This window comes from Nannospalax galili, unplaced genomic scaffold (genome assembly GCF_000622305.1).
Source record: "Nannospalax galili isolate Female #2095 unplaced genomic scaffold, S.galili_v1.0 scaffold1191, whole genome shotgun sequence".
In the NCBI taxonomy this organism is placed as follows: Eukaryota; Metazoa; Chordata; class Mammalia; order Rodentia; family Spalacidae; genus Nannospalax; species Nannospalax galili.
Genome location: NW_008330570.1, coordinates 4,559,995 through 4,569,685, shown reverse-complemented (window position 1 = coordinate 4,569,685; position 9,691 = coordinate 4,559,995).

The window sequence follows — 9,691 nt, the reverse complement described above, 5'->3', positions numbered from 1 at the left end:
TATATTAAAATCCACCCACTCAGGGCTCAGGGAACATTGTGGAAGAGGGGGTAAAAGATTGTAAGAGCCAGGGAGTAAGTGCACGACCATAGGGAAATAGTCCTACAGGCTCCTGGATTCTTCTCATATGAACCTACAGCAATGATGTCACCATGCACAAGACTCACGCAAACCTAAGCAGACAAAAACCCAGCACAGAACTGTGGAAATGAACAGCAGGCCCCAATCTTAGTTGAAGAATTATTGACAGCTGATTACTACTGGGTGAGGAAGAGCTGATCCTCTTAAAGAGGGGGACGCTAGATAGGCTGACTAGATCCCAGTGGATGAACTTGTGCTAAGGGACAACTGGGAACACTGACTTTACATGATAGGCCTTAACACAAATGACAGAATGTATGAATTCTGGCAGGGGGGCCTATGGAAGGGTGCCAAAGGGGAAGGGGGTATAAAGATCATTTTCTGAATGAAATACACAAAAATTCAATATAAGATAAAAAAGATGAAAAATAAGATCAAAATGGAGCCAAGCAATGGAGGGGCTCTATGTAGGGGGAGAGCAGTCATTTGAGGATGCGTCAATGAACATTAAAACTGTGAGTAAATTGTCACATGCATGAAATAGGTTCCAAACACCTTCACTAAAATACTTCTTGTATGAGTGTTCTTGTATGTATGTGTATATTTGTATGTATGTGTGTGCATATGTGTGTATATGTGTGCATGTGTGTATGTGTGTGCATATATATGTTTGTGTGTCTATTTAAAATATGTATGTGTGAATGTGTGTATGTGTACATGTATATGCTTGTGTGTCTATTTAAACTATGTATGTGTGAGTGCATGTGCATGTGTGTGTTTGTAGTGGGGCACATGTATGTGTGGGTTCATGTGTTTTTGTGTGTATATGCATGTAGATGCTAGAGGTAAACCTCAGTTGCTGTTCACCTTGCTTTTAAAAAATATTTACCCAGATATCCTTTGGTGCAAATTCATCCACTGGAGTCTAGTAAGCCTATTTAGATATGTTAAAAAAGATCTACTCTCTCTCATCCAATACTAATCAGTTTCCAGTAGTTCCCAAGCTAGGGTTGGACTGCTTCCCATTTCCCTAGCTCCATGCTGGGTGCTTGTCTGATTGAGTCAGCATTGCCCCAAGTTCACATGAACTTCCAGTGGCCTGAAAGCCACTGTTTCCCTATGTTCATGGACCAACCCTGGCTCTTACAATCTTTCTGCTCCCTTCCCCCCTCCACAATGGTCCCTGAGTTGTGGGTGGGTGAGGTTTAGTACAAGAGTCCTATCCAAGGTCACACACTCTGTAGTCTATTGTTCTCTAAACCTTAGTCAGTTGTGGCCTTCCGTGTGCATCACACTCTGTTGTATAAGGAAGCTTCCCTGGTGAGAGCTGAGGGATGCACTGGAACTTGGAGCAATGGAGCTGGAACTGACTTGGAAGCCTTCTCCCTGAAGACTAGCTCTCATAGTATGAGAGGATGCTATTTAAGTTCCTAAGGGAGAAAAACAATAAATGATCCAACTCAGATCTAAATCTAATAACTACAATGACTGGAAGAACAAACTACCCCTACTGGTGCAGTAGTGGCACTGTTATCTGGGGGGTAATCAACTAAATCTAATAGAACTAAAGTCCTCTCAATGGGAGGGAATTAATGGGGTGAACTGTAATTATAGCCAAATATACATGGCTGGAGAAATCATAGATACTAGAGAAAATTCCATCTCTATCATATCTCTAGACAAATGAAATTTCTTACCATATGCTAAATATGGATCCTTATATTTTCAGACAAGTGTGCCATATACCACTCATCAAAGAAGCTCCTTTTTTGCAATAGATGGAGGCTATTACAGAGTTCTGCAACTGGTCACACACAGAATATACGTCTGTGATAGGATCTCTCAATGGTCTGGATCTTGCAATTAGCCTAGAGTGGCTGGCAGGTGAACCCCAGGAATCCGTCTATTTCTGACTCTCCAACACTGGGATTACAAGCACATGCCACCATGTGCTTTTTTACATGGGTTCTGGGGATGGAACTCAGGTCCTCATGCTTGTGAAGCAAGTACTTTACTGACTGAGCTATCCTCCAGACCCAATACTTGTTGATTACCAAGGGAAGGCCATCTTTCTGCTAGGAAAAACCTGGAATATATCACTTCAGCCCAAGGTCATGGTTAATATTACCAGTAATAAGACCCATTAAAATCACGTACCATCTGAAAAGACAAAGTGGAGATAATGCGCTGTCTTCCATGTAAATTTAATCATTATCAAAGTCCAGACCAACCTACACTGAGCTGCATTTTGCAGTGACTGCCTTGTGATCTTTAGCAGTGTCAAAGTGATGGAAGTTTAGACTAAAGAGTCATATTAAGGTGACGGAGACTGAAAATGTATAACAAGCAAGTGCAGTTAAGGTCCAGAATAGATGTTCTTTTCTATAAAGAACATTATAGTGACAACTGGCAAAGATCAAGACATGTCAGGTCATTATTTGTTAGTCTTAATACATGTCATTTTTCTCATTTTGATGGTTATATTGTTGGTATGCAGAAAGTCATCAATTGTAGAAATACACATAAAATATTACAGGAGCAATGAGACTTTGTGTGGGCAATTTATTCACAAGTGGTCCAATGTGTATACCATGGGGGATGACAAAATGCTGCTTTTAGTGGTTTGGAACTATTCTAAACTATTTTAAAATTACAAAAATAGACACTTGTGAACCTCACTATAGATATACTGAAAAACTTGAATTTCCAAAAGTAAGGCTCAAGGATCTAGACATGAAAAGGACCCATGATCTTTATTGCTAAGTTTGGAAACTTCAGGGTGAGATCAGTACTTTTCAGCTTCAGTGTTAGTACTGATTGTCCAGCTGGACATCTTGCTAACGTCCAGATTCTGCCGCAGTGGCTCTGGAGTGGAATAGGATAGACTGCACTTCTCACAAGCTCCAAGTTGATGCCAATGCTATACTGTAGATTAGATTCCGAGGGAAGTAGTTGATGGCCTTGACAACCCAGTTCATTTGACCATTAGTGATAAGAGTATTCTTCTTCCCACTCCCATGGAAATTGTGGTGATAGAGCCCAATGATCTGGGGGACTGATTTGGTAATTCCGTTAGTAGAGTGCTTGCTTAGCATGCATGAAGCCTTGGATTTGATCTTTATCCTTGGTATACATAAAATTGGACGTGGTGGTATTCTATTGTAATTCCATCAGTTGGAGGTGGAAGCAGGAGGATCAGAAGTTCAAGGTCATCCTTGGCTACATTGTGAATTCAAGAATAGCCCTGTATCCATCTTATGGAGGAAAGTCCTCATAAATTTGAATGTACCTCCTAAGAAACATTTAAAATAAACTGGCAATGGACTTCAAACTTGAGAATGAGCCTTCACAATATAAGAAGGCTCTTGCCCCCAAAGAATTTACTGTTAGGTTCTGAGCAAGTTTCAGAAAGTAATATTGGAAGATTTTTGTTCCTTGGCCACCATGATCAAAACCTGAGCAGTGATATATATTGGGCTTCTAGAAAGCCATAGAGGGGGAAAAGAAAATAAATATTTGTGATGACATTCTATGCTTTCTTAAATAACTTGTTACAGTTAAAATGAGCAAATCTGAAAATTTCTGGCCCCACTCAAAACATGGGAGGGAGCTTGTTTAGTGATTATTGATGACCCTCAGTTCTTCCTTAAGGTGTGATAATGCCTGATTCATTTACTGACTTTTGCATAGAATAATGATCATTATCACTATGTCTAAGCTTGTGCCTGGCAATGAGCCTGCTCTGTTAAGTAGGTTTCAATATACCAATAAATATAGGTAACATCTGTAAGGACTTTCTAAGTATCATTTCAGGTTCTCAAATTTATGGTTTCTGCTCAATAAATATACATGCATAAAATAATTCACAGTAGCATTTGTATTTTACAGAGTTACTTAAATGCTAACCCAGTGTACCAAAACTTTTGAAACATTCATAATTAGGTTTTGAGATCTATATAGATGAATAGGTTGATGGACTATTCCACCCCATAAACACATTACATTTGATTCATGGGCCATTAATTTTCTTTGAGTGTTTTGCTATAGAATCTTTTATATGTTTCCTGATTCATATGTGGAAGAGTTACTTGGGGTAACTATGAGTCTGGGTCATAAGTTGAATTCGTTGTCAAATCTACTATTGTTAAATGTTCATCCAAAGTGGTCTTTACCAATTTATACACCTTCTATCAATAAGAAAACCTGTATATTCTGGTATCTTTGCCAACATGTGTTAACCTTCTGGGATTGGCAACGTTAAATTCTTGGAATTCTGTCTGACACTTAAAATAATCTTAGCTAGAATTTCCTCAGCTGAAATAGCAGCTCTTTAGCCATGACCATCGCTATCATTAGCATTCACCTGTGTCCCAGTCTGCGATGAGAATTTTTTGAAATGATGCAAATCCTTAGAGCTACTGTCTGAAGTGAAATCAGGGGATGGAGGATCTGAAAGGGCAATGACTTGCCAAGAGCTGCCCAGAGATGGAACTGTGGCCTATCTGACTCCAGTCTGAGTGCAGTTTCCATGATGGCCCACTCTTCTCCACATCAAGAGAACTAATTTTTACAGGATTTTATTCTCAGTTAAATTCTGTAAGATTAAAATCTACATCTGAAAAATGGGGCTGGGTAGATGGCTCAGTAGATAAAGTGTTTGCAATGAAAGTATGAGAACCTGAGTTTGGATCCCTAGCAGACAGGTAAAAGCAAGGAATGGCAGCATATGACAGTAACCCCAGAGCTGGGCACAGAAACAGGTGGATCCCAAGGGCCTCCCTGGTCAGCCAGCCTAATATCAACTCAAGCTCCAGGTTCAATAAAAGACTCTCTCAAAACACCAAATTTGGGCTTCTGACCTCCACATGCCCATGCACAGGTACATGTACCCACACACATGCATAACACACACACACACACATAACACGCACACATGCATAACACACACCACACACACATGCACACATGCATAACATACACACCACACCACACATACACACACACACACACACACACACACACACATACACAAACACACATACACATCACTATTACCACCTAAACAAAGAAGAGAAATCTTATCCATTCTGGTCCACAGGAAGGTTACTGGTCTTATGACTATGTATAAAAGGTGGGTGAGGTCCTTGCCTCTCCTTAGCTGAGGCCTGCCCCATTCTTACAGTCTCCCGGGAGGAACTCAGGAACTTTACAGTTACAGAGCGGGAAAACAGAAGCCTTCAGCTGGCATGTGGAGCCCAACTTCCCACCTCCCACATTCTGCTCAGGGGCCTATTTCTCTTCCCACCTCCTCTGTGAGCCATGCATGCAGCAGCGGCCTCCCTGGACCAGGCACTGCCTCATCTGACAGGCCATAATTTGGGTCATTACACTCTCCCATGGGCAGTAATGACATTTTTTCATCTCTAGACATGACTGCTGTGCAGTTGCCTCATGGGAGGGAGAGTTGATTATTGTACCTCCTTGACTGTACCCCCGCAGGCCTGTAAACGCACACACCACTGTCTGGGGGCTGTTGCCTGGGGCTGGTCTGCTCTGTGGTGCTTATCTTCTTTGTACTGGGGAGGGGAAATCTCTCCAAAGGGTCACACTCAGAAAAGCCCTGGTTTGGGAATAGTGCGGAAATTGGCTAGGGCCACAGGGAAAGTACCCTCATTCAAAACTAGTGCTTTGCTTTGCCCACAGATGTGTCTTTGTTAACAGACACAGAGTACTAAGCTGCCAGACACTCCCATCTCAGTAAGAATCATGACAATGACTTGGCTTGGGCTGCTGCCTTCAAGAATCATGACAATGACCTGGCTTGGGCTGCTGCTTTTAGGAACTACATTTGGATGAATACAGGAGAGGATAGGAATGTGAGTTCTCAGGGTAGGCATTGACCTGGGCACACTGCAGGGGAGCAGTGGGGAGAGCAGACCCAGAGTTTTCACAGAATGGGAGTCAGGCTGCTGATAGATACATATAATTCTGGCTTTACCTTCGAATGCTGTCAGACTGTCAGTTTTTCCCAAAGCAGCATTTAGAGACATGGTATGGTTCGATGGATTAAACATGCTGACCTCAAGGTCAGGTAAAATGGGATCCAGTGGTGTTCTGCCAATTACTTCCTTAGGAATGTTGGCAAAATGTCATATCTGCTAAGCCGTTGCCCTATTTGTCAAGTGAGGGAATGCTCACAGGGTCTAGAGTCCTTAGTATTTTATGACTCGAAGGAGAAGTTGTATTTCTATGAAACTGCCACAAGAGTGCAGCTGCCTGTGGCAGACACTTCTTTCCTTTTGGCCCAGGAGCCCTAAGCTATAGATGACCCTGGGTCACACCTGCAGTGCTAGAGCCCTGGCAGGGTTATGGTAGTGGCATGGGTATTACTGACTGCTATGCAAATGTTTCATAAATCAGGTGATTTAAACAACAAAGTATTATTTCTCACAGTTCTAGAGGCTAGGAGCATTAGATCAGGTGCCAGCATGGTAGGAATCTAGGAAGCGTCCCCTTCTGGGCTGTAGATTGTAATCCCACTGCACTGTCCTCTTATGGCAGAAATAAGGCAAGAGCATTCTTTGGGTCCCTTTTATAAGACTGGAATTACCATTCATGAGGGCTCCACCATGTCACACAATGACCTCCTCAAAGCCTTACCTACCATTCACTGTATGTGTATGTGTGTGTGTGTGTGTGTGTGTGTGTGTGTGTGTGTGTTATCTAGGGTTTAATACAGGAATTTGGAGAGACACAGACATTCAGTCCATCATGATGTGAGGAAGCTGTCTTTCAAACACATAAACACACTCACACACACCACATGTACTCACAAGCCCACACATACTTGCACACCTTACTTGGCATAGAGTCAGTGTTAAATGTTGAACTTGATCTAGGCTTCTTTTCTAGCCTCTGTCTCCTGAAACTGCCCATCTGCCCAGCTAGGGATGGCCAAGGTATATGATAGACTTCATTTTACTCTTTGGCTCTGATTCTTTCTGATTGCAGAAGTTACACGTTGCTCAGCTATTGTTTCCTGGAGAAAAGGACTTTACCTTTTACAGCTTTGATTTTGTCCTCCATTCCAGCACATTTCACAGTATACCTTGGGATGAATCATTGGTCCCTGTTAAGTAAGGAGATTTGATAGGGTAATCACATTCATTTGTCTTAAGGATTTCCTGTCATGAGGAATGAGAAAGCCTTGGATTCCAGAAGTCGACCTTAGCAGGCTGAGTGGACTGTCAGGCTTGCCTGTAGTGCTTGTGTCACTGGGGAGAGGTGTGATGATGAGTGACTTAATCTCTCCATGCCCTGGGTATCAGCAGTTCATTGGTCAGGGATTCAGGGTCCCAGGAGTCTTCATCTCAATATCTATGGGGCACCTCTGAAATTGCACAGGGGTTAGACAAGGGGAAACAAGGACAAAAGTTATTGGGACAAGATAACTGGGGCAGGATCAGGGATGAATTCAGCCTCTAGTCTCAAGAATACACCATCTGTGAGATTAGGGAAAGTCATCAGACATCCAGGTTTCAGCTTCTTCACCCTGATATAAGAAAACGTTCTGAACTCCTTTTTTTCCTGCTGTAATAGTTTGATTGCAAAATTTTCCCTTAGAGAAATTCTGTACACTAAGTCTCTCCGATGTCAGGAAAACATAGTGTTGTGCCAACAGAACTAACCCTCTCCACCACTAAAGAATTTATTCGTGTTCTGCTGGCTGATAGCCCTCAACTGTTCTCTCTCTAGGCATTGCCTTGGCTGAAGAAGAACCCTTCTCTGAGGTTACCAACTCCCTCCCTGGAGGCAGGCTTCATCTAATGTCTCCATCCAAATTTTGATACATTGGGCAGAGAAGCATTATAGATCTGTTCTGTGACACCTCTAAACTCTTCTACTTGCTTTTACCAGATACCAGACACAAAATAACAGCATACTGGAGAAAGGATGTATTTGTTTGGATCATGTATTTGTTTGGGTCATTGTTTGGCAGAAATAGGTGCATCCTTAGAGTTCACTGCTCAGCCAGCCAAGCCTACTGGGCAAGCCCAGGCCTGGGAGAGATGCCGCCTCAAAAACAGCATGGACGGTTCCCTAGGAACAACACTCGAGGTAGATCTTTGGCTTCCACACACATGCACACACATGTGTGCTCCCATGCACCAGCATGTGCACATGCACATAGATACAGACACAGACATCAGACAGACAGACAGACAGACAGACACACACACACACACACACACACACACACACACACACTAAATTCTAGCAACTATCCAGGGACAACAGGACACCAATCTTCCTTAAGCATTGAAAGGTCAACTTTAGAAACCAGAAGTTTACAAGTTTTCTGAATGAAGTATTAGTGTTTTTGAAATAGCAGTAAAACAATGTCAATCATTTTGGCTTACTTGTTTGTGTTCCCAGTACAGCTAGTTTCGTTTTCTTAATTTTAAAATTTTATTTCTTTATTTTATGTGTATGAGTGTTTTGCCTGAATCTGTGTAAGTGCATCATGTGCATGTAATGCCCATAGAGGCCAGAAGAGGGCGTCGGATCCCCTGAACTGAAGGAGGAGCTTATGACTGGAACTCTATACATCTCAAAGAGCCAAGAGGTACAGAAAGGAAAGTACAAATACTCATCTCACAGATGGCCTCACTACTGCCCTAGGTGTTATTTATTTCAATCAAATTAGCAATCAAAATTAACCATATTCTTGCCAAGAAATTTTTAAAAAAATTTTAAAGCTGAATGAGGAACTCATTTGTGATAAAGAGCTAGTAACCAGGCAAGGACCCCAGGAGATGATGCTAACATGTTAGGATAGTTCTAAGAAACATGGAAAAAGATATGGTTCAAGTCATGCAAGGTGGAAACGCAGAACTGTTACCGCAGATGAGGGATAGAAAGGTTCAAAAAGAGCATGCTAGATTATGATGTGTCACACAATCTGGAAAAATCACCAGCTGGCTATGCTTCCTGGGTGGACCCCAAAGATGCTGTGTTTCTCAAAGCAATAAGAGAGGCACTGGAAAGAAGCAACAGCACCTCCCAGAACTCATCAGTGGCTGTCTCTGAAGACCAAGCCTGGCAGTTGGAATATTCAGAGAACTAATAGCAATACAATGATGAAATCCCCCAAATAATAAAGCCTGGGTGGTAGTTCTTAGTGATCAGAAGGAAAATGTTCAAAGCTATGCTAATGAGATAAGGCCACAGTAGTAAAGTGTTGTCTCCCAATTAGGTGATACACGAGTCTGGGAACCAAACAGTAAAAGAAGGAATGGCCCATCTCATCTGTCCCTAAAAACTATGTTGGGGAATTAATGCTTCCTGTTTCCACAGCTCTGGCCTTTATCGGTTTAGAAAATTAGGTCCTGATTCCTAAAGGTGACATTCTAGCAGCAGTGGATTTAACAAAATTAGTAAATTTCACTACCACAAGGTGTATTAGTCAGTGTTCTCCAAAGAAACAGAACCAGTAGAATGAATATATATGTATAGAGATTTATCAGCTTAGCTCACAGGATAGAGTCCAAGTAGTCCAACAATGGCTGTGCTGAAGGTCTGACGAATTCCAAAAGATCAGCTAGTCTTC